This window comes from Emydura macquarii, unplaced genomic scaffold (assembly GCF_026122565.2).
Source record: "Emydura macquarii macquarii isolate MOO-44397 ecotype Brisbane River unplaced genomic scaffold, CSIRO-AGI_Emac_v2 contig_1146, whole genome shotgun sequence".
In the NCBI taxonomy this organism is placed as follows: Eukaryota; Metazoa; Chordata; order Testudines; family Chelidae; genus Emydura; species Emydura macquarii.
In genome coordinates this window covers 10,886,336-10,911,543 of record NW_027131283.1, presented here as the reverse complement: position 1 = coordinate 10,911,543, position 25,208 = coordinate 10,886,336, and the positions used below count along the sequence as shown (strand labels likewise).

The 25,208-nt window shown below is 40.0% G+C and overlaps 1 long non-coding RNA gene across 4 annotated transcripts; it reads right to left on the bottom strand.

The window, feature by feature from the left end:
• Positions 1 to 25,203, bottom strand: LOC137152203 (uncharacterized). Of its 4 annotated transcripts, none has more exons than XR_010919478.1 (6): positions 25,076 to 25,197; positions 24,246 to 24,289; positions 21,650 to 21,755; positions 1,433 to 1,729; positions 418 to 504; positions 1 to 117 (listed from the first exon to the last, which is right to left on the bottom strand). It is a non-coding gene; the product is annotated as an uncharacterized lncRNA (long non-coding RNA). The 4 variants fall into 4 exon arrangements; XR_010919479.1 differs by having other exon boundaries at positions 24,990 to 25,129; XR_010919480.1 differs by lacking the exon at positions 24,246 to 24,289 and having other exon boundaries at positions 25,076 to 25,203.
• Between the last annotated feature and the right edge of the window lie 5 nt (positions 25,204 to 25,208).

The window sequence follows — 25,208 nt, the reverse complement described above, 5'->3', positions numbered from 1 at the left end:
ACACTGTTCTTGCACCATATTCTAGGAAAGCTTTCTTTATTAATCCTCCTTTTCATTGCTTTGTTGGAAAAAGCAAACGTAGGGTGCCTTCCAATATCTTCTATGAAAAGGCTGTTTCTGTTGATCAAAATGACCTTTACAGTTAGGCAACAGATATGACCGCATACTGTAAATACATAGTATTTTAATAGCTAGAAGGCTGTCAACCTTTCTAAGATGTCAGGTTCAATATACTGTACTTCACAAAATTATTAGTCAATTTGTACATTTCGGATGAAAAATAGGGGAAGAGTCATACCAATCAGTTGAGTCTTAATCAGGAAAATAGTTAATATTTTATATGCAAAATTATATTCCCATCTATTGAGTGCCCATGTATAAAGCACTAATAACAAGAAATCATGTTTCTAACTTTACCTTTCTGTAAATGTGTGTCAGCTTTCACTTTTAACCTCTTTTTCACACAGGAAAGTTGTCCACCTACATGTAATGTGTCTTTTCACACTTAAAGTAGAGAAGAAAATAAATAGCATCATTGGCAGTAGCTTTTATTAGTCACCTTGTTACCTTGTTAATTTGGGAAAAATATGGGAGGGGAGAGAAGAAAGAAAGGAGAGAGAGAAAGTTTGATGGCTATTATGCCTGAAGTGTTTGCTTTAGCTGTATGGAACAGAGTGGCTTGCCCCATGGGCTGGACAGTGTGGATCTAAACCAATTCTGATCAGAGGATGGGCCTCACCTAAGAAGGAACACTATAAAAAAGAGCAGGAAGTTGTAGTGAAGGAGGGTAAGCTCAGGAAGCTGTGGCGGAGTCTGCAGATAGTGAGGAAAGCTCTCTAAGCAGGGAGGTCTAGAAGAAATCCTGTCTCAGAAGAGGAGAGACTGTAAAGGCCCCAGGCATGAAGGCTAGGAGGCAGAGGAGAAATTTTGGATTGTGTGGGTTTATGAAGGTTGTCTTGTTTCATTTATAATTTTATATTAATAAACCCATTTCTCAAGGAAATGTCTCTTTGACCAGAAAAAGCCTGAATTCAAGTTTATTTGAACAATCCAAGAGGGGAAATTGAGGCAAGCTGCCTGTAGTGTGAACCTGGGCCATGAGGGGGGGCATCCAAATCTCTGAATAACCGAAGGGACTTGAAGGTGATAATTGGTCTGATCTCATCCCTATTGAACTCAAAGGTAAAAGTCCTATTGGTTTCAAGGGTAGCAGGATCAGATCTGAAATTAGGAGGATTGTTGGAATTGAAACTCTTTGTTAGCAGAAGGACTACACTGGGAATTTGCCCCAATTCCAATGATTATAGCTAGTAATGTAGATGCACAAACCCTAAGACTAGTCAAGGAAAGACAAATGTTCCCCCTCTGAAAATCAAGCCCATTTTTCAAGTTGGCCACCCAAAAATTTGAAGCATCCAGAATTACTACTCACTTTTATAAATCTTTGGCTTTATCTGTTTTATTCACCTCAAAGTGCAGAATTCAATATTCCAGTAAGACTGCTGGTAGTCTCTTAAAAACGTACACACACAAAGACAACAAGATACCTGTTCCTCAAATCAGAGGAGACCAGGCACATGGTGGAGTTATTAAAGCACAACCTGTTTGATGCAATATGTGCTGATCACTCCACAAGTTCAGCTTCTCCAATTTATCCATAAATGATGCGGCACTAAGATGGCCTTTTTGCCCTCACAGATTGTTGGCAGGACAATGTTATGGGAGGAACCTGCAAGAGGAAGAGAAGCGAATTGGTGTAAAAATGCATTTTCAGATGGATTGATAGATAATCTCTCCACCAGTTCACTGGAGAGTGTCATCAGCAAAAACATTTTTTCTTTTAAAATAAACTTTTCTCCAATATTTTTTAATCCACTTCTTCATTTTACTTTCCTCTTCTAGCTTCAAACTCTATGACTGTTTCTGGAAGGTCCCGCTAGATCATCTAATCTGACTGCCTGTATAGCACATGCCATCAACAACACCCAGCACCCATACACTGATCCAGCAACCAAAATGAAACCAAAGTATTACAGCTCCAGTAGTCTGATGAATGTACACATTTTCTACTTCTTATTAGCTTTCTAACCTCACAGATTTAGTTATTTCACATACTTTAACACTGAAGAAAATATCCTTGATGTGGTTTCAGTGTGCCAGCTGAACAGTATTAATTCTTTGTAGCCAGGACTGTTGCAATGAAATTGTCTCCACTTGTGATCTCACATTATAAAGCGTTCTGAAGCACTAACAATTCATGACATTATGATATACTCCTGTTACACTGTTAAAGCAGACATGGAGAGCAGAGTTCTCTGCAGAGCATAAGTAAAGATTTATAGACATGGCAAAAGAACACTTCCCCTGCTCCCTTCTTTAAATAATTATGACTTTCCATGAATCTCTTTCTAAATCAAGTGCAGAATGACAAAGATCTGGGCCAAAAAATAAAAGCCACCAATATCATTCATAGTAAGCTGCAATGGATTTTTTTCCCCAGCAGCATAATTCCAAATCCTTTGTTAAAAATTCTGTGTATAATTCAACATAGAAGACATCCTATACCTTTATATGTAAGTATGTAATTATTGGGCCTGCTATTATGCTTCAAAATCCTTCTTCTTGTATCGAAAGCCTTCTATTCCTATAATACGGGTATCTGACTCTGTGAAGCACTCAAAGAGTGCACAGGTGTAAAATGAAGGAGAGCCAGGCAAAAAAGGGATTTATATTATACTGTGTAAACCTGATATACTGAAAGCTTTCAAAAATTATTAAGAAGCACTCGTTTATTAAAAAGATGCCACTTAAATGAATATATCCCTTAATTTCAGACACATTTGATTATTAGCTCACTCCAGAAGTGAAAGCTATTGTGTCCAACCTGTCAGCAGAAGGTAAGTGTTGCTATGCAGCAAGATACATATGGCTAGGTCATAATCTCCATGTTTATGAGTACCCCAGGTTTTTTTAATCTATTTTATAATAATATATATTTATTGTAAATGTACATGTCATTTCAAGGGTACCATATTGTATTATCAACTTTACATACTGGGAACATGGTAGAGATTCTATAGTTGCTTTCCATTCTAAGCACTATTTTGATTCCCACTTCTCCAACTTCCTGAAAATATTCCTTTCTGCCTGACATCTGGCAAGTATGGATTCTGGTCACTAATTAGGATATGGTAACAGACAATATATATCCTAGAGAGTAGACTTTGAAATATGAGGTGCCATTAATTCCCTTTTGGAAAAGTCTTCTAACATTATTTTCAGAAAATTGGCATTTCAAAAAGAGTTCATCTTGAACTCTCAGACTTGCTTGCTACATGAGTCCTTTCTAAGGACACTATTTCAAAAGACAGGGAGAACATTTTAGGAATTATCTAATATTTTAATCCCAAAATATCGTATCAGGAGTAGACACATTTACAGTTTGCCAAACATCTAGATGGGTTTAGAAGCTTAGCTTGCATATAATTATGCCAACTGCACTTTGTAAACCTTGTCAGCTGATTCACTCAGTTTCAAGAAGGTCATGGACTCCACTGGCATAGCTGACCTAGCAAAAGTTTGTAAGTTTGATCAGCAGAACTACTCAGCACCGAAGAGGTTGTAGACTACTGGCACATTTTTGGCTCTGGTACATACTGAAAATAACATTAAGGACCATACTGCAGAAAAAAGGCCTACAAATACCAACCCCCCTCTATCCCCAAGATATATAATCCACTTGCCTCCACACAACTCTCCTCTAATTCTTCATATTGACAACAAACTCCTCCACCAATATCTCACCCCTTAACCCTCCATAAACAGTTCAGAAACACTGTCTCATATACAGCCTCCCTTGCTTTACATTCACCACTTACTTACAGCTTCTGGAATGGAACATAGCCATAGCCACTGTCCAGAATTTCAAGGAACATTATACAGCAGTTTAGAGTAAGGAGTAAAGAAAAATACTGTACCCAACTGAAATAGCACAGGAGAATAAAGAGAGACAGAATAGTTGCCCAAAGTGAATTTTGGCCAGTATCTTGAAGATCACCCCTCTATCCTTGAAAAGACTGTAATGGGATCCTTAATGATCGATAAGTTGTCAGAATAATGTCCATTTAACATCCACCCGGTAACTCAGCACCTCTACCACACTAATGATGTAATTGCCAATCAATTCATTTTATAACTTTAGTTATACTTTCCAAGTGGTCTTTCTGAACTGTGGGGGTTTAAAATACTGTTTAGTTAGGGCTCATGCTTTCTCCAAAGTGTGAAGCTCTTGGGACATCTTCATGCCTTCTGAGCTCTGCAGTCTTGGAGAAGCTTTGGAATCTTAAGTGACCACTGCCCCTTTAACAATTGTTATGTGACTGTATACACCAACCCAGCCACCCCTTCTTCATGTATTTCAGTCATGGTGTCTGGGAGTGCTGGCGAGAACGAGAATGTCTCTTCTGAAGTCCAAGCAGAGGAGGTGAGAACATTCTAGCTGAGTAACAGACAGGAAGATACTAACAAATTGAAGTTAGAAGTGGAGTTGTGAGTCAGGAAAGAGGGGAAGTAGAACCATTTTCCTCCCTGTACCACAAGGCAATGGAGTGGAAGGCTGATTCATACTCACATCACCATCTGGACAAAATCAAAGGAGGAAGAAGGGGTGAACCCATGTGTAGTACAACCCAAGAAAAAAATTATATAAGCCTTTACACCAAGGGAAACTGAGTTTTTGCACCTCTGTACTAAATAGCCAAGATTTGTGACTCATCTCCAATGAGAGCAGGAGCTGGCCATTAAAGACTGATATAGTTCCATCAACTGCACATCCTGCTCAAACTAGTATTCCGATGAGGATGAGCATGTTGAGGTAAGTTTATTTTTCCTGAAAAGCCAGAATGTCAGTGATGAAAAAAGAAATAATTCCTTTGGGTCAGATCCTCAAGGGACATAATTCAGCATACCTTCTTTGGGTACATCTACACTTGAACTGGGAGGTATGATTCCACACTTGCATAGACATACCTGTGCTAGTGCACTGAAAATAACAGTGCAGCCAAGGCAGCGCAGATGGTGGTTCAAGCTAGCTGCCCTGGGTACATACTCAGGTGGCTAGCCCAAGTTGCTGCTATTTTTAGTGCACTAGCTCAAACAGAGCTTCCTCAGGTACATCAACTGACTTCAATCCACCATTGACTTCAGGAGAGCCATACCAATTTACATGAGCTGAAGAGATGGCCCTTATTCACAGGACTGAGAGATCGTAGAAAGTGGAGTGTAAGCTTTCCTGCATCCCCCTGCTGGTGTTCTGAGTGAACCATCTGAAGAGGTGCAAGGATGGATCAGTTCTATGTTGATGTCTTCTTTGTCTTCTCTTTTGACATTTCCAGGAAACACTATTTGTGGAGGTGGTTTTGTGATTTAGACATCTGTCCCCTAGAAACTAAACTATGAGACCACTAACTCAGATCATATAGCACTAAATAGCCATCAAATGGTAATACATTTGGAAGTTACTGTATCTAGACTACGTTCAAACCGTTGACCAAACTAGTGGTGCCTAGATACCACCACAGTGAAGGGTGATCTAGAAATCAAAGAGGGAGGATGAGTGACTTTAAGGCTTTGGCTTATGAAAATAAATTAAATTAAAATGATCAATGCCTGTAAAGGCTTCAAAGAAAAATTATAACAATACAATGAAAAGTTTTAGAACTACAAAAGGTCAGCAATCAAAACAAAAGGTCTTATGGCAGACAGCCAAGACAAAAGAAGAAGAATAAAACATCAATAACATAAATGGGAGGCAATATACATAAAAGTGAACATGGCTTCTGAAAAGAAACTGAAAAAGCTAAGGAACAATGAAAAAAACAGAAATATTCTACCCTCTTCCCTGTATGCTTCTTTTGCTTAGCCCATGCATTTCATTCTCCTAAATAGATCTCAGTGTCACATGGATCTTCATGGAGCTTAAAGACATTTAATATCTTGATTCTTTGAAGTAAGGCCTTTTTGTTAATTAAAATAACATGTTTTCAGTATTTATGTACTTCAGAAACAGATACACCAGTTATTTGTTTTTTGTGTATATGCAATCAATTAAAAATGCACTTGATAAAATATGTACAGTACTCAAAGAATGCTGAACTGCAACTTTAAAATGGTTTGACTAAAACACTATTCCAAAGCAAAAGTTGTCCCATAGTGCTAACTCAGATGTAAGGTCACACACTTCCCTCTGTAAGAAATATCCGAAGGAAAATCTATGAAATTTCATGAATTTTCACTAACAGGACTTCAACCATCTCTACTGCAGTTTAAGTTTCATTCATTTCTAGCATGTGCTTGAGCCAAATTCTCTTTTCTTACACTCACTTTGGCAGGGTGGAGAAAGAGAGGAGCTATGAGAACACAGTATGGAAGTCTGAAATAAGCCAATTCTGACTTTGTCAGCATTATTTGATGTGGGGAAATCTTGCAAGTTTGCAGGGGAATCATGGAATCATAGGGCTGGAAGGGACCTCGAGAGATCATCTAGTCCAGTCCCCTGCACTCATGGCAGGACTAAGTAATATCTAGACCACCCTGACATGTGTTTTGTCTAACCTGCTCTTAAAAATCTCCAATGATGGAGATTCCATAACCTACTTAGGCAATTTATTCCAGTGATTAACCACCCTGACAATTAGGAAGTTTTTCCTAATGTCCAACCTAAACCTCCCTTGTGGCAGTTTAAGCCCATGGCTTCTTATCCTGTCCTCAAAGGTTAAGAAGAACAATTTTTCTCCCTCCTCCTTGTAGCAAACTTTTATGTACTTGAAAACTGTTATCATCATGTCCCCTCTCCGTCTTCTCTTCTCCAGACTAAACAAACCCAGTTCTTTCAGTCTTGCCTCATACGTCATGTTTTCTAAACCTTTAATCATTTTTGTTGCTCTTCTCTGGACTTTCTCCAATTTGTCCACATATTTCCTGAAATGTGGCACCCAGAACTGGACATAATACTCCAGTTGAGGCCTAATCAACTTGGAGTAGAGCGGAAGAATTACTATTTGTGTCTTACAACATTCCTGCTAATACATCCCAGATACTTGTAATACATGTTTGCTTTTTTTGCAACAGTCTTACATGGTTGACTCATTTAGCTTGTGGTCCACTATGACCTCCAGATTCCTTTCTGCAGTACTCCTTCCTAGGCAGTCATTTCCCATTTTGTATGTGTGCAACTGATAGTTCCTTCCTAAGTGGAGTACTTTGCATTTGTCCTTATTGAATTTCATCCTATTTACTTCAGACCAATTTTCCAGTTTGTCCAGATCATTCTGAATTATAATCCTATCTTCCAAAGCACTTGCAATCCCTCCCAGCTTCGTATCATCCACAAACTTAAGTGTACTCTCTATTCCATTATCTAAATCACAGATGAAAATATTGAACAGAACCAAACCCAGAACTGATCCCTGCAGAACCCCACTCGTTATGCCCTTCCAGCATGACTGGAATGGGCATGATTCCATGATTCCTCATACCCTTTCCAGCATGACGGGCATGATGTCAAAGAAAGTGATTCCCAGATTTGCAAAGCCCAAGACATGCAGAGATTCTGCATAGGTATTTTGGTGAAAACAGAATGAGGCAAGGTATCCCCCCATTGACTCAATACCTTTTTACTTCCTCCCTTCAAACAATATTTGCAGCAATAAAGCTGATTTCTTGGTCTTTTCATACATTGTGGCAAAAAAAAAGGAGGAAAGACTTTGGGCCATGGTCTTGACTGTAAACACCATAAAATCCATCTAGTCAATGCCTGGATGATTGCACCAGGTTCTCATAAGAAATTGGTAAGTTCTCACAAGTCGTTTCAAGTCTTTCGAGGACAATAACTTTTCAATATTAAAATGTTGATTAACTAGTCTCTTCACATTTAATTGTCCTTGTTTTAGTTTTACCTCTTGTCACTAGAACTCATTGGAAAATGGAATTTCTGTCCCGCAGGAAATGCAGACATTTCTAAATTTCTTTTCATCCTAAATCAGGACAAATGTTAACATCTCAAAATATTTAGCAGAATGGAAATTCTGAAGTATTTCAATTCACAAATATCAAAGCAACCATCAAAATATTTCGGTACATAATATTAAATTGATAAATATAAAACATTAACTAGCATATACAGATAATGTAATATTAAAAAACAATAATATAGTTGTCTAAACCACATGAAATGAAAGGAATAAACCAAAATAAATCATTTCAAAACTTTTATTTCAAAATCAATATGTTCCTGTAGCAAGGAGCTGTGGCCTTCCTCGGAGCCTGGGCCTGAGGAAGGGCTGCAATGCCCCTGCTGGACTGATCAGGGCACTGCAGGTCTCAGACCCCAGAAGCAGAGGGGCAGGGCCAAGACAGGAAGGGGAAATACAAAAGGCTGGTCTAGCAGCTCAGTCAGAGAAGGATGTTCCTTCTCTGGCCCCGGCCCTGGCCTTGTGGCGGGGCAGCACAAGCCTTCTACTGACTGGAGCCTCAAGGGCCTGCCTGGGCTGCCAGACCCCAGTGACTGGGAAGAGCTACTGACTGGAAAAGGCACCCCCCCCCCCCAAGGCCAGCCACAACCTAAAGGAGCTGCCCATCACCTGGGACCCGCTGGAGCTGCCTGAGTCCTGTGTGCTGGAGGACCCACCAGGACCCTGTGATCTGAAGGAGCTGCCATCCGCTGATGGCCCTGAGTTCCCAGACCTGCCATCGGCTGCTGGTGAGGGACTGGTGGGACTCCCTGTAGCCATCTTCCCTGGAGAAGCTGAGGAAGACCCCTGGCTCTGGGTACCTGGGTTCAGGGTGAGAGGAAGTAGCCCAGGGGCAGCGGACCACAGTTTGACTGAGCTTGCGTTCACACCAGTGTCAGCGTGTTGCAGCTGGAGCCCCACTGACCCAGTGGCAGAATCCCTTGCCGCTGGTAGTGCCCCGGGCTGGGATGCAGAGGAGTTGGGTGGGCCTGCGTCTCCCTCTCCTCTTCCCTAGCCACCCTGGGAGTGCATGTCTCCTCTGAACCTGCTGCCGCAGAAGATACCAAGTGTTGTGTCTACAGACTCCTTGCTAGCTCCGCCCCACCTGGGAGCCGGGAGCTACAGACTCCTTGCCAGCTCCACCCCGCCTCAGAGCCGGGGGCTATAGCCTCTTGCAAACCAGCTAACTTTCCCCCTGTAGCAAAGTGCTGTGGCCTTCCTCTGAGCCTGGGCCCAAGGAAGGGCTGCGACGCCCCTGCTGGACAGAACCACCAGCTTACAGTTCCCATGAAACATTTCAATTTCATGGAAACAGCATTCTCTGATAGTAAACTCTTCATAGGCGTGCGCAGCACATTTCATTAGGGTGTGTATCCAGTGAATTTTCATTTTCATCTTTAGCAGGGGTGTCAAACTGAATTCCACTGGCGGGCCACATTTGAATTACCCACTGGCAGAATTCTCACCACGTCCTCCACCGCAAAATCTCCACCACAAAATCTCATGGCTCCTTCTTTTTCAACGGCAGCTCACTGTGTCCATCCGCAGAGAAATCACGTACCCTCTACTCTTTCGGTGGCAGCTCTAGCCTCCAGCAAAAAACACAGTGAGATGGCACCGCAGGCCACATCAAAAAGGTACGCGGGCCGAATCTGGCCCATGTGTTTGACACCCCTGCATTAAGGTGTGCCTGGGTACACCCGGCACACCCCGTGTGCACGCCTCTGAAACTCTTCAATTGAAAATGTTTTGACCAGGTCTACTGGTCCCTATGGACAGACTCCCAATCAAAAGTAATAGAGGTTTGAAGCTCTGTAGGAGCCATATTGTTGCAACAGAATGCGGTATTAAGACAATAACAAACTTACTCCAGGTGCAAGTTTAAATTGTTGGTTTTTTTGTAGTTTTGTTATTATTCTCTGAATATAATTTTTGTACCTTGTGGTAAATAGTACTTATGAAACGAGTAGCGACAACTCAAGACTCTGAAATGCTGCAATAAAAAAAAATCAGGTTGGTCCAAAAAACAACAAAACAAAACAAAAACACCAGACAGTGGGGCTCCATGTAGGTGGTTGGTATTTTCCACATAGCACAACCTGCAGGAAAAAAAAGCTTTAAGCTCAATGGATCTTCAATAGAACCACTCACTAGTGTAAACCTAAGCACGTGCATAAGTTTTTGCAGGACCAATGCCTTAGATGAAGTTCTGTGGGATAAGGTTCATTGGTGTACTTGCTTTTTGTTTGTAAAGTACTCATTGAGATAAATGGAGGACTGAAGTAACCTTAAGCACATAAATACATAATTATTGTAGAAATTTCCTCCTAGCTACCAAAAAATGAACTTTGGTTTGCAACTGTTAGATATGTAACAGAAATTAATAAATAAAGTTAAAATATGTAGACATGTTGCTGTGCATGAATACACAGTCTGTAATTATATTTCACAAACTTAATTAAGTTTTATTTATTTTTGTTCCATAGTACATCAGTGTAAGTTTATTTTCTCAGATGGCTTCATTGCATTACTAATGTTAAATTTTACTACTTTCTGGGCTGTGCTACTGTAAGAATTCAATCACACTCAATCAAATCAGATAAATGTATAGTAAGCATGCTTTACCAAAGGAAATCTTTCACGCACTTTTGATCCAGCTCCATTTAGACTTATTGATGTATGACATATCAAGTATCTCTAAATGCATGTCCAATGCTAATAATTATACATCTTTGTTAGCCATAATTTATAAATCTGAAGCTACATTAAAATTTTTACTACTGAATGGACAATGTTAGTAATTGTCACTTTTCTTTGAACAAAGTGACATTGTACTAAATACTGTGATCAGAGCTTCATTGTAGGCATCCAAAAATGAAAACATAAAGAACTCTGGGCCAAATTCATCCCTGGATTATCTCTTTTTATTTCAGTGGAGTTGCACCAGCTATGAATTTTACCCATTGTACAGAATGTATTCTCTTCACATTTATAATGGCAGCAATAAGGCTGACCCCAGAGGGAAAAGAGAGACAAAGCCTCCATTTATTTTGTCTATTCCCTTTTTTGGCAAAAGTTAATTTTAGTTTCTTTTTAGAGAACCCATCAACTTTTACATAGATTTACCCTTAAAATGCAGACTTCTGCTTCCCCTTTGATATTTTATTCATTCATATGCACGCTTAGGGTAATCTTCTAGCACATTTTCTACTATGTTCCATATTAAATTCACAACACATGACTTTTGTGTAATTAAGCTTGCTACTCTGGGTTTTGCGTGAGTGTCAATTCAAATTTTAATGGTAAGTGTTGTGAGGATGAAAAAGACCTATATGTCATCATTCAGTATGTCAATACAGACATAATAAATTAACAGGGATGGAGTATTCTCTCTATTTTTAATATGCCTTCCAGAACTCCTACAATTTAGTTCTACAGCTAACATGTTGAGAGATGGTGCTCTTTAGGGAAATGTTGTACAGAACATAGGAATACTTAAAAGCACTTTGCAATCTGGTGCCAGAGCGGCAGTGATGTGACTCATCATGTCAACTTTCTTTGGGTGGGACTAATATGTAATTTTGTTTTTAAATGAATCAGCAAAACTTTACACCTGTTAAAATGCATATTTAGGATAGGCATGAAAATATTTTCTCAATGTAAAACACAAGTATGTAAAGCTACAAAAGAGATTTTGACTAAATGAAAACTAAACTTGGTGATATTGTCAATTTATATGACTGTGTATAAAAGCAAGAGTGCAACATACACAATTATTTTAATAAACCATTCCAAAATTTGGAAAGCCCTGATAGCTTTTGTTTTCAAACAACTTCATTCCCACAATAAACATTAATTTTAATTATGTTGATATTTTTCTTGTATTTGATATAAGATATGGGAAAAAATATTCCATCAAAGAAAAGAAACAGTATTTTAAGCCAATGCTAAGCTTACATGACTGATCACTCAAAAGTTAGGAAAAGGAAAGATTAAGTTTGCATGTGTAATCTTAACCCTGCCAGCATGTGAATACCCATTAAGATAGTCATCAAAAGCATGAAAACTAATATTTTTCAAATACAGTTTTGTAGTATTGTGTATACTATGTTCCATAAAAGTCATCCATAACACAATGCATAATGAATTAGTGAAAGGATGTCATGGAAGTCTTACCTCATTCACTTGCCAGTGCATTGGACAAGACTTTAGAGAAACGTTTTATGAGATTAATACATACTGTATGAGAACTTTAGATGGGCAACAATCTCTTTCCATGCAAGATTATATCTACCTACAGCTGCTTCAGTGACAGAGCTATTAAAACAAAAGTCAAGATTTTTGTTTGCCTGTTAATAATTTGGGGTAAATGACTTTTTTTATCCTCATTCCTCTCCCTTCTTATCCAGGAATGTCTGGATTGTTCTTGTTCCCATTTTCAAAAACAAATCAATTTACTGTTTGGGTAGACACCATGTGTGAAATCCTAGTTCTAGTGCACTCAATGGGAATGTTGCCATAGACGTCAGAGGTTGAGATTTCACTCTAGAACTGGAAAATGTCAGCCCTGAAAGGTAAAATTTTCAATAAACAATGAACAATTGAAGATGGGGCTTTAGAATGGACTAAGTTTAGGCAATTTTACGTTCATAGATTAAGGCAAGAAGGGATCATTAGGATCATCTAATCTGAATTGCTGCATAACACAAACCATATACTTGAGCTAGAGCCTATATACTACTACTAACTTTTAGTTCTGTTCTTAACTATAGCTGTGATAGTATTCTCATTATAATAAAGCCTGTGTGAAAACATTGGCTACCATTGTGCCCTCATGGGAAATTTCTAAGGCTTTTTTCTCATCTAGAAATTGAATATAACCTTCAAAATATTCTACTGCATTCTAAATTGGAGTTCATGAAGTAATCAGTGATTCTTTAATTAGTCATTTAGGGTTCTGCTTTGTCTTTAATACTAAAGGACTGAACCCAGATCCTTGGTGGTGTGTTTTACATATATGAAGGGGAAGACTGAATGACTAGACTAAAGGAACCAATTCAGGAAGAAAAAAATCTGTTCATCTTGCAGAATATCACTTTAATCTGCAGATCGGGCCCTTTATAATAAGGGTACTATGACTACAGTGCAGTTACATTGTAATTAAACTGTGATTATGGTTTTATTTTTTTTTTACCTGTGACTACAGCTAATTCATGTAACCAGAAAGTTTACTACATGACTGAGAATAATTCAGTGTAAACAGAAGTCAGTTAATATAGCTGGGTTCCAAAAGCATATATGACAAGAAGAATATTAAAGCAGCAGTAACTAAATCAGTCATGTAGTTAAGCTTCCTACCATATGAATTAATGTAATTATACAGTGAAAAGCAAAAACACCAACTACACTGAAATTACAGTATAATACAATGTGACCCATGTGTTCTGAACAACAGTATCTGAGTTCAGAGGAAAAACCCACAGATGTTGTTAAAAGCTAAATTCAAACTACAGAATCAGAAATCAGAATCGTCTCTATTCTGGAAAGGGCAAGATAAATTTTGTTTCCATAAAGCTCATTGGTAGGGTATCAGGTTGCTAACAGAAAGCTCTTTATGCCCATGGACCCTGTATGCTTTAAACATTAGGAAAACTACGCCTATATTTGTTAGTAATTATGAAAAATAATTTGTTACATAAATATTTTCTTTCTATATGGTCTAATTTTTATCCAGACAATTTCCTGAAATGCTGGCACTGTATTAAATTTATTATTTCTAGAGAATGCATATTTTAAGTGTTTGAATTTTATTAGAATTCCATGTCTCATCTGTAGCCTCACTGCAAAAGCAATTCAATTTCCTACATGTTCAAGATAATCGGCTCTTACCATTGTTGCTTTAAAGAAGAGGGGGTCAAATGCTGTATTTGAGTGACAACACCAGAGCATGGAGGATATAAAATGTCTTTGTACTATTAGGTAGAAATACCGGTAGAAAATAGAAAGTTTTCCAAGACTGTGCAAATGTTGTTAATGATAACTGAGGGCAGTTCTCCACTACCGCTTAAATTGATCTAACTTATGTCACTCAGAGGACGTGAAAAAGACACACCCCCTCCCCCGGAGCAATGCAAGTGACAGCCACCTAAGCACGGTCCACACCAGCGCTATGTCGGCAGGAGACATTACTCCAGCTCCGCAAGAGGCGGAAGCTATCATGCCGATAGGAGAGCACTCTCCCACCAGCGTCTTCACCAGATGCACTAGTGTAGACCTGCCCTAAGATAATGTATTCTCCTGATGCACAAAGTATAATCAACAGCCAATTTACACTTGTGATGGTTTCTATGCTAGTAGTACACAACCTTTGCAGATTCAAGGGCCAGATTGGCAAGCATGAAACCTAATGGCTGAGTCTAATTTGCACATGCATATGTTAAATGTAGAGGATTTTAAGTAGAGATAACTATGGACTGCTATTTTATCTATACAGAGCTGTGACTACATAGAGTGTAATACAAAACATACAGAAGGACAAAATACATTTTAAGGGCTTCAGAGAAATAAATATTACTTGGAAGACAGGCACTGTTTTCAGAGACCAGCTTCTCTATGGATATGTCCACACTGTGAAAACAAGGTGTGCTGTTAATTCTAGCTGCATTAGCTAATCTGGTTAAAATAGCAGTGAAGACAGGGCAACTCGGCTTTCCACTCGTTAGCCCCGTGGTTCCCAACCTTTTTGGCTCGAGGGCCACAAATATCATTTTTACAACTCTGAAGGGCTACCAGTCTATCAGCTCATAAAAAAATGTATTGATGTTTACACCGTTAAGGACTGCAAATCACTACATATTTAAAGTCAACATTTTGATGCTGCTGTGCTCATTTTTACATTCACTATTTTACACTTGCAAATTACTCACAGTATGTCACACACTCACAGAAAAAGCACCAGTGTAGATGAGTGACGGTCACTACACACTGAAACACATGGCCTGGCAGCTAAGTCATGGAGGGTGACAAACTGGAAGGCACTGATTTTTAGAGTCCTGCCCCCCACCTCCAGTTTGGTGTATCCTGGCTGCTCTGCCAGCAGCCTCCCCAAAGCCCCGCCTCCACCGCAGCCAGATGGAAGGAGTTCAGTGAGGAGGCTGCCTCTATCCTCACTGATCTCCCATCCCCCGGGCTGCAGCAGGGAAACCGCACACGTCCTTTAGCCTATGCACTCCACCTGAGTCTCTAAGTAATGGCTCCCTTCTGCAATGCTCCCCCCCTCTGGCAAGAGCAAGGGCCCAGTGCCTAGGGACCAAGGCAGAGCACTTTGCTCTCTGCTAGAGCCAGGGGTGAGGAGCACTGATCTCCCTCTGGCTCCAGCAGGGACCCCAGCACCTAGGGTCCCAGGCAGAGCACTGTGCTGTGCTCCCTGCTGCAGTCAGGGGGAGGGGAGCTGCAGGCCACTTTTGGTCCCTGGGCCACAAGTTGGGAACCACTGAGTTAGCTGCTCAAATTCAACTCCAGGCTCTCCTCTAGGCTTTAACTCAGGCTGCTATCCCAAGTTAAAAGGCAAAATGCTCCATCTTCACTGCTATTTGTACCTGAATTAGCTAACCCTGAGGTAAGAGCATGCTTTTTTTGCAGTGCAGACACAACCTTAATCCAGTTTTCTCTTTGCTGTAGCCCAAGACATACTGGAGGAGAGGTTTGTGTATATGAGGTTATTGTGGGTCTGATCACTTGTTTGGATTCATTATAGAAAAGGTCTGCTAAAAATACAAGTATTTTTTAATAGGTGAGAACAAATGGCAGCCCTCATATGACTCTAGATATATCACTCAGCATGCATGTATAGAAATTCACTGTTTCCTTCACAAAGCCTGGAGGGAAGGGAATTGTAGTCCATTGGTGTGTGGCTGGAGGATTTAGCTGCCTCCATGGCACCATCCTTCCAGGCCCTCTGGAGAGTGCTCCATAGACCCAGAGTCCAGGGAAAAAAAACAGGGCGTGGACAGGCTGGAGCAGCAACGGCTAGCAGGATGCACATCATCCTTCCATCCGCATCCCTGAACCTCATGTGGAAAACTCCACACAGCCTCAGTCTCTATTATCTCTTGCCTGTGATGGGGATCCTGGTACCCAGGGTTTCTCCAACCTGTAACTTCACTCTCTGCAAGGCGTTATCAGGACATCAACCAAGAGAGTTGTAGCATCTTTATCTGCTATATGGCTTGCACAGATAAGTCAAAACTCAAGTGCTTTTACTTAGCCTTTCCTTTATTAGTCTCCAGCACTCACCAAAATGCCTTTACTTAAGGGCTCTACTTTATTAGTCTCCAGCAAATACAAACACAATAAGATATATATAGCACCCCAAGCTACCAGTTACCTCACGAGTCTGAGGCAGCCTTTGGGTTACTTAGCCACAGATTTCCGGTGGCTGGCCTTCCGTCTGTGACTGGATATCTTTCCAATGTGTCCATGAGGCGATCTGCCTGACCCAGACCCACAATTCCCCTCCTATACTCAAAAAGTTACAGAGACATGTGAATCAAAAATGTCACAGGGCTGACCAAACAAAATCAGGCACTAGGTAAAAAGCAGGGTTACAAAAAAGTGTCACTAAAAAGAATTGTTAAGCAAGCAATTTTGAGCTGTTAGTCTAGCAGTATATTTCCCCGTAATGACAATCCTTTTCCTGTTTTTCAGAGAAGTTTGCCCAGCATATCAGAAAGATGATGTAGAATCAGGTTCAATTCATGTGATTACTGCCTTTCTGCTTCTCTCCTTGCCGCCCCCACTGCCTTAGTTATGCTAAGTTTCCTGCAAAGGCCTGCTAAATGCAACAAGCAGTATAATTGGTAGTTCATCCCAAAAGTTGGCATTAGCTTGGACACCTGGCTGATTTCTAAAAATGCCCCTGTACAATCCCATCAGTTCAGGGAGTGTTGTGGGTCAGCCAAGGTTCGGAAGAGTACCTGATAGTGTGAGTCCAATGGTAGTGCACTGATAAAATTGGGGCAAAGGGTAATGCCAGTGTCCAGAGCAGTAATGGAAGTCTGGATCTTCCATTCGGATAGCTCTGGCATCCTATAGATCTACTGATATTAGCACGGGTTCTGGATGGACTCGCCAGTTATTCCCATGGGGTGCAAAGCCTGCACAATGAAACAATACAAGAGAAACCTCCATCGAGAGATCCTGCAGAGCTTTCCTCATGCCTGCATTCCCTCCCATGGATTTTATCATTGGAGGAGGAGGTCTATCCTTTGACTAGGAGTGTTGTAAGATAACTACATCTAGCTCATTGTGGAGCCTCTGCTTTTTCAGGTTCAGTGGAAAAACGAGTCTGAAAATAACTGGAACATTTTTTGTTGATGTTGTTCCTTTGAAAGTCTCTGAACACTTAATCCAGCAAAAGAAGTTTCTTGATCCATTCAGTGAAAGGAGAATAGACACACTTTTCTATTTCTTCAGTATTTGTTATGAGTCAGAAAATGGGAAAGGTCACTCTGGTGAAGCTGTCTATTAAAAAACTTACAGACGCAAGCAAAGACTTCTACGCCCTAGCAGTTATAAGCAAAGATTTCCACGCCCCCCTCCCCTCCAGTGGCATCTGAAAACAGAGGCATCTATCCTCCCCCTGAATATTTTAAGTATGTAAAAATAATAATTTGGCAGCTAACCAAAGTGAAGAAATTACTTCAGATTTCTCAAGAGTGGAGATTTTACAGATCCTTGCAGTGAGTGGTGAGCCTTGTGGAGTTAGTTATAAAATAAGCCCTCAACAAACATCTGAGGAACAAACCATTCCCAGAATTTAGATTTTCACCATCCCTTGAAGATATAGCAACCATTTAGGCCATATCCACACCACCACTTATGTTGGCAAAACTTATGTTTCTCAAGGGTGTGAAAAATAACACCCCCCAAGTGACATAGTTTCATCAGCATAAGTTGCAGTGTGCACAAGCGCTGTGTCGGCAGGAGTGCTTCTCCTGCCAACATAGCTACCGCCGCTTGTTAAGGTAGTTTTATTATGTCAACAGGAGAGCTCTCCCCTGTCAGCATAGAACACCAGACAAGCGCTCTTACAGCAGCAGCTGTGATGCTGTAAACTCGCTACTGTAGACATAGCCTTAGGGTCTAGGTTTAAGGCACAGATAGCTCTTGGCTTTGAGGGTTGATCGTCTGGAAACTTCAATCTAGACCTAACTGGTACTATAGTTACAAAATATATCATACATGTCCACTAAGCTCATTATAGTACGTGTGTAACTCCCACTTAATACTCATGGAAGCTTGCCTATAATTTAAATGTACTATTCTTCAAAGGGTGAGGAAATCTGCAAGATAGAATATTTAAAGAAATAGAGACTTTCAACTTTAGTAGAAGTAACACAGAGATTTGATAAACTTGAGAAAAGACAAGTAAAAAAACCAAAACCCATCAGTACTACTATTTTCATGTTCTTTTGCTATTCTCTAAGGCATTTGTGTTTCAATAGGGGCTTTCTCCCTCAGAGCTCATCTTTGTCTGCTTCAGTCTTCAGTTAATTCCTAATCTTAAATGTATTTTATAAAACTGTTGCTGTGTAAATTTTGTTGATGTCATAATTTCACCAACATACCTCCTCTGACATGTCAAATAGAAGAAGGTGCTTAGTTTAAAGCACATATATTTTAGTGTTTATTAGTGCTGTCAATTAGTCACAGTTAACTCAAGCAATTAACTCAACACAAATTAACTGAATTAAATAATTGTGATTAACTGCAGTTTTAATCACACTGTTAAACAATAATAGAATACCAACTTAAATTTATTATAAATATTTGTGGATGTTTTTCTACATTTTCAAATATATTGATTTCAATTATAACAGAATACAAAGTATACAGAGCTCACTTTGTATTATTTGTATTACAAATATTTGCACTGTAAAAAAGATTAGTATTTTTCAATTCACTTCACACAAGTACTGTAGTGTAATCTCTTTATCATGAAAGTACAACTTAGAAATGTAGATTTTTTTTTGTTACATAACTCCACTCCAAAACAAAAACACAGTAAAACTTTAGATCTACAAGTCCACTCATTACTACTTCTTGTTCAGCCAATCACTACGACAAACAAGTTTGTTTACATTTACGGGAGATAATGCTGCCTGCTTCTAATTTACAGTGTCACCAGAAAGTGAAAACAGGCGTTTGTTTGGCACTTTTGTAGATGGCATTGCAAGGCATTTACTTGCCATATATGCTAAACATTCGTATGTCCCTTCATGCTTCAACCACCATTCCAGAGAACATGCTTCTATGCCGATGACAGGTTCTGCTCAATAACGATCCAAAGCAGTGCAGACTGACACGTTAATTTTCATCATCTGAGTCAGATGCCACTAACAGAAAGTTGATTTTCTTTTTTGGTAGTTCAGGTTCTATAGTTTCTGCATCAGAGTTTTGCTCTTTTAAGACTTCTGACAGCATGTTCCACACCTCATCCTGCTGAGATTTTGGAAGGCACTTCAGATTCTTAAATCTTGGGTCGAATGCTATAGCTATATTCACATTGGTACCCTCTTTGTGTTGTTAAATCTGCAGTGAAAGTGTTCTTAAACCGAACATGTGCTGGGTCATCATCCGAGACTGCCATAACACAAAATATATGACAGAATGCAGGTAAAACCACAGAGCAGGAGGGGAGACCTACAATTCTCCCCCAAGGAGTTCAGTCACAATTTAATTAATGCATTATTTTTTTAACACGCATCATCAGCATGTCCTCTGAAATGGTGTACAAAGCATGAAGGGGCATATGAATGTTTATCATAGCTGGCATGTAAATACCTTGCAATGCTGGCTACAAAAGTGCCATGCAAGCACCTGTTTTCACTTTCAGGTGACATTGCAAATAAGAAGCGGGTAGCATTAACTGTTGTAAATGTAAACAGACTTGTTTGTCTTAGCGATTGGCTGAACAAAAAGTAGGACTTAGTGGACTTGTAGGCTCTAAAGTTTTACATTGTTTTGTTTTAGAGTGCAGATATGTAACAAAAAATCTACATTTGTAAATTGCACTTGCATGGTAAAGAGATTGCACTACAGTACTTGTATGAGGTGAATTGAAAAATACTATTTCTTTTATCTTTTTTACAGTGCAAATATTTGTAATAAAAAATATAAAGTGAGCACTGTATACTTTGTATTCTGTGTTGTAATTGAAATCAATATATTTGAAAGTGTAGAAAACATGCAAAAATATTTAAATAAATGGTATTATATTATTGTTTAACAGTGCAATTAAAACTGTGATTAGCCATGGTTAATTTTTTTAATCTCATGATTAATTGTAATTTTTTAATTATTTGACAGCCCTAGTATTTACATAGCATCAAAAGTGTGCTAGGTGTTTCAAACAAATAGGAATACCCTAAAGAGTTTATAATCCTACAAATTCCTGACTGTCTTCTGTATGCTGTTCAGCATCTTCTAATCCCATTGAAGTTAATGGGAGTTGAGGGCACAAAGTAACTCACAGAACTGAGCTTGAAATAACTGACACCTTATAAATTATACACCAAAAACTATGTTAAGAAGAACATTAAGGTTGCAAAGTCAAGCACTCAGCAGTTAGGAAATGCCAGAATTAAGATCAACCTTAATTCAACCTCCTTATGCATATGTATTTGTGATGCCTGCAGACCAGGTGCCAGCTCATGCCAAGGCCCCTAGGCTTCAACTAAACACCAACAAATACATAGTTGGAGACCTGTCTGGCTCACCTATGTGTTAGTAGTATTAAGTTAAGTATTAAAGTTATAAAAATGTGTTTAGACTTCATGAAACAGTTGTAGGGTGCAGCACGTATTTATCTCGGTTCTAACATCTATACCCTGTGTTATAAGGTGATATTAAGTATTTGCATTATAATCCTCTGAAATTGTGTAAATCATGAAACAGGAAAGAACCGTTAATTAATGTAATATGCTGGCTTCCTACAGAAGGTGTTAGTTCCTGCAAACCAAGAAGGCCCACTGAAACCAGATGAGCCATTGTGAAACATCAAAGAACAAAGTCTTTGTTAATTGCACTCCTTGCCTGCAAAAGAGAGAAAGAGAATGAGTGAGTGAGTGAGTGAGTGAGTGAGTGAGTGAGTGAGTGAGTGAGTGAGTGAGTGAGTGAGTGAGTGAGTGAGTGAGTGAATTCATCCCATCAGTTTGTATTCTGAGGAAAAGAGGATAAAAATCCCCAACAAGAAGAAACTATGCTGCTTGGACTTCAGGAGAGTAAGATTTCTAAGTATAAGCAAGGGATCTCCAGTTGCTTGGCCTGGGTTAGCTTTAAAGGATATATAGAGCTTGTGTATTACAGCAGCTTTTATCACCTTTTGAAACCAAGGACTGTAATTCATGTGTGTGTGTGTGCTAGTGTATTTGCTTTAACCTTATAGATAACTTTGTTTCCTTTTCCTCATTAATAAATCTTTAGATAATTTATTATACGATTAGCTAAAATTATTGTCTTTGGTGTGAGATCTAAGGTGCAATTGTCCTGAGGTAAATAACTGGTCCTTTGGAATTGGGAGAAACCTGAATATTGTGATTTTTGGTACAAGGGATCATCTATCACAAAAGCAAGCTTACCTGCGTGACAAGACAGATCAGAGTACCCAAGGGAACAGTCGGTGCCACCATGTTAAGGCTGTTATAGTTCTTGAGAAGTTCACTCTTGATACTTGGTTGGTGAAATCTAAATATAGAATTGACAACCAGTTTGGGGTTTGTGCCCTGCTTCTTCACAGTCTGCCCGAAGGTTGGCCCTGGCCACCCTTGACACGCCACCTGAGCCAGTTCCACAACATCCAGCCAGTCAGCTTCCGAACTGCACCCCGAGAACATCTGTACGCATTTGTGCTTCATACCATCTACCTCTTCACCCATGTGACCCACCCTGACACCAAGTGGAGGGATCTGTCACCACCTGCCGAGGGTGAGGAACCCCGGTGCACCAGTCTGTACTCTACACTGGTTCCGTGGCTCACTGGGGATATTAGCTGGTGGCTGTTCCATGGAGCTGTGAGCACAGGCATGTACCTGGCATTGTTCTTGAACCCCCCCACCACCTGTGCCTTTTGCAGTGAAAGACTCTGGTGCCCCTCTCCTGGCTCCTCCAGAACCTCTTACTGAGATTGTGGCTACACTTCTCCCTGCACCCCCTAATTCTTGCACCCTCATCTGTGGCCCCACAAAGTCACAGGACCCCCTTGTCAATCTCCTCCTGCTGCTAGCCAAGATGGCCATACATCATAGCAGGAGGAAGAAGCTGGACAGAAATAGCTGCAACTCTAGGGCCTATTTCGGGTCCCTCATTTGATCATGCCTCCAGGCAGAGTGCATCTGGGCTGTGTTCATTGACTCCTTAGACACCTTTGAAGAGCAGTGGGAACTGCTGAAGGTTCACTGCTCAGAGTCCCCCTCTGGCTTCCTCATTTTTAAACCTTTGACCTCATTCCCCATTCCTGTTTTCTTCTTCATTTTCCCAGGTCAGATCAACCTCCCCAAGTTTCTTTGCCCAGTCTCTGCCCCTGCATCCTTGACTGCCCTGCCCTTCCAATCCCAGTCTCCCTTCAATGCTCCTGTCCCAATCTCTTTGCCCAGTCATTCTCAGTCCATTCCCTTACCAGTTACTTATCCAATCTCAGCATTCTCCCCCTGTCCCCACCCCTCCAACTCCCAGTCCCAGTCTTCTTGCTCGGTCAATCCTAGTCTTTCTTTACCACCCCAACTTCCACTCCCCATGTCTCTCTCTCTCCCCCACCAACCTTCACCACTGCCTTGTACCAATCTTCCTTCCCTCACACCCCCCAGGACTTGTCCTCGTCTCCTCTGCATTCAAGTCAGGCAGCTTTCTCTTCCACACAGCCGGATAACAGCAGCTGGAGAACTGAGAGCACAGGAAAGGCAGACTTCCTATTCTCTGTTCCTATGCCTGTTTCCACAGACGCCAGGAGCAACCAGGTGTAAACAACTGCAGGAAAAAGTCTGCTCAGCACCCCTGCAGCCCAAAACTGGAGCATGCTCAGAGTAGACGGAGTCTTTGGAGAATTCTACAAAACTCTAACCAGTCTCTACTGCACATGTGAGAACTGAGATTTTTCAAAGACTTATAACTTAACTAAATTTGGGTGAATCTTCATGGGGATGGCAAAAGGCCCTGATGCAAAGGCCGAATTCAAGTCTGTGCTTCAATGCATAGAATTCCTAGAGCTTTTAAAATAATTACAGCCAATTTCACATGAGCAAAGCAATGTATTTTCCGCTAATCTTGTTCTCAGAAGTGACTGAATCATTTTTGCTGAGTTTTCCAAAAATATTCAGCCTAAGGCAGACACCTGGCATGGAAAATTTCAGTCTAAACATCTTATGTGTGGCAAATTATAAGCAACTGAAAACAGGGTCTTATAATGGGAAGTGTCAGTCAGTCTTCAATATAGGTGGATCTACCTGTGCCATTCATAAGGAAGTGAAATACATTGAAATTTTGCATACATCTTGTTAGACACATACACACACACTTACCATCATCCTCTATTTTTTTCTATACTTATTTGATGAAAGGTCTAGCATTTGCAGACTTTATACAATAGTTAGGTAATTAGAAGAGAAGTTAAAAAATCATAAATACATGTAAAGGGTAAATGGATCTGTTTAATGCCAAAATTCTGCCATTGAGTACGTACACACACACACACACACACACACACACACACACACGTCCCATTAAAGTCAGCTTTGATTCTCTGCACATCTGATTTTTCTTCATAGCTGGACCCATGCATGGGCTTCTGAGGGCAGAATCTGGTCCAAATCTTTGGAAGTTCCCTCCCCCACCCCCAATATGAAACTACCTTTTTAACATGCTAGTCACATTTCCTCATGGTTTTAAATAAACTAGTCCTCAACCTATTATAGCTTAGTATAAGTGTTTGCCTATATTTTTAAAAGAGTTTTCAGAACTCTCAGGTGTTGTAGATGAGCCTATAAAACACTGTCTCAAAAGGATAAATAAGATGCTGTAAAATGTATGAATGTAAGATTACCTTTTTTACTTTACTGTATGTCTAGGATTTGAATTGATTTTTTTTCCTAGTACCCAAACAAACAAAACAAAAACAAACAAATAAAATGAGAAACCAGAAAAGTTGATAATATTCCAACAGCTCAAAAATATAATATTTACCTGTTTCACTGAAGCATATTGTTAGCAGGTTATGCTGGCACGCTCTAACCAAATAGAAGTATATTAGCTAGGTTTATTATGAATAATAGCTGTTTTTATAGAATAGCTTAAAGAATCCCATAGGATAATAAAGCATCTTGCTAAACATATAGAAATAAATCTTGATTTTTATGATGTTCTTTAGGGATACCCAAAACTTTTGTAAAATAGGGATAGCGTACAATAGACTGATATCAGGGTTGGGTGCCTGGAGTAATTTTGAATTAAATAGAAGTTCACAAAATTGGAGTTTGTAATAGTGATGTAGTAGCTATGATGAAGTAGCTGTTTAACAGAGTACAGCAATACTGCACAGTAGTCACCAAAACTGTTAAAAACACATCAAAAAATGCAGAAAGAATTTAGAGTAGGCAGTATAATTAACCACACGGACTCTTTTGGCCAATATAGAGGAGCTATCACTTTTACTTGTGTAAAAAGTAGGATGAATCTTTAAAGATCATAGTTCAGAAAGGCCAAGAATTACAACGATACTTAGGCACCGAACCCTAGAGTTAGGTGCCAGTTTTAGGCTCTACTGGGGTCCACAAGACTCCTGACAAACCCTGTAGGTGCCTAACTTTCAAAGTGAAAGCTCCCTGTGTTTTTGCCTAGGGGCTCATGCACTGGTAACTTGCTCTAGGCATCCAGATACCTATCTGCCAGCATGATCCACAAACAGGGGGAAGATATGCATTTGCCTACCTATCTTGCCTGCAGGACCCAATCCATTTGCTTTGCTCAGAGTTTGCCAGCCAAATCAGATCACATTCACAATCCAGGATGCCTACCTTTTAGATTTTAAGCCCCACAATTAGAGCACTCATGGGGAGGGTGTCCAATTCCCCCACTTCCTGATGGGGATTTGAGAGACAGGCTTTCTAGAGAGGGAGATGTCTATTTAAATCCTTGCTCCTCCTCAGG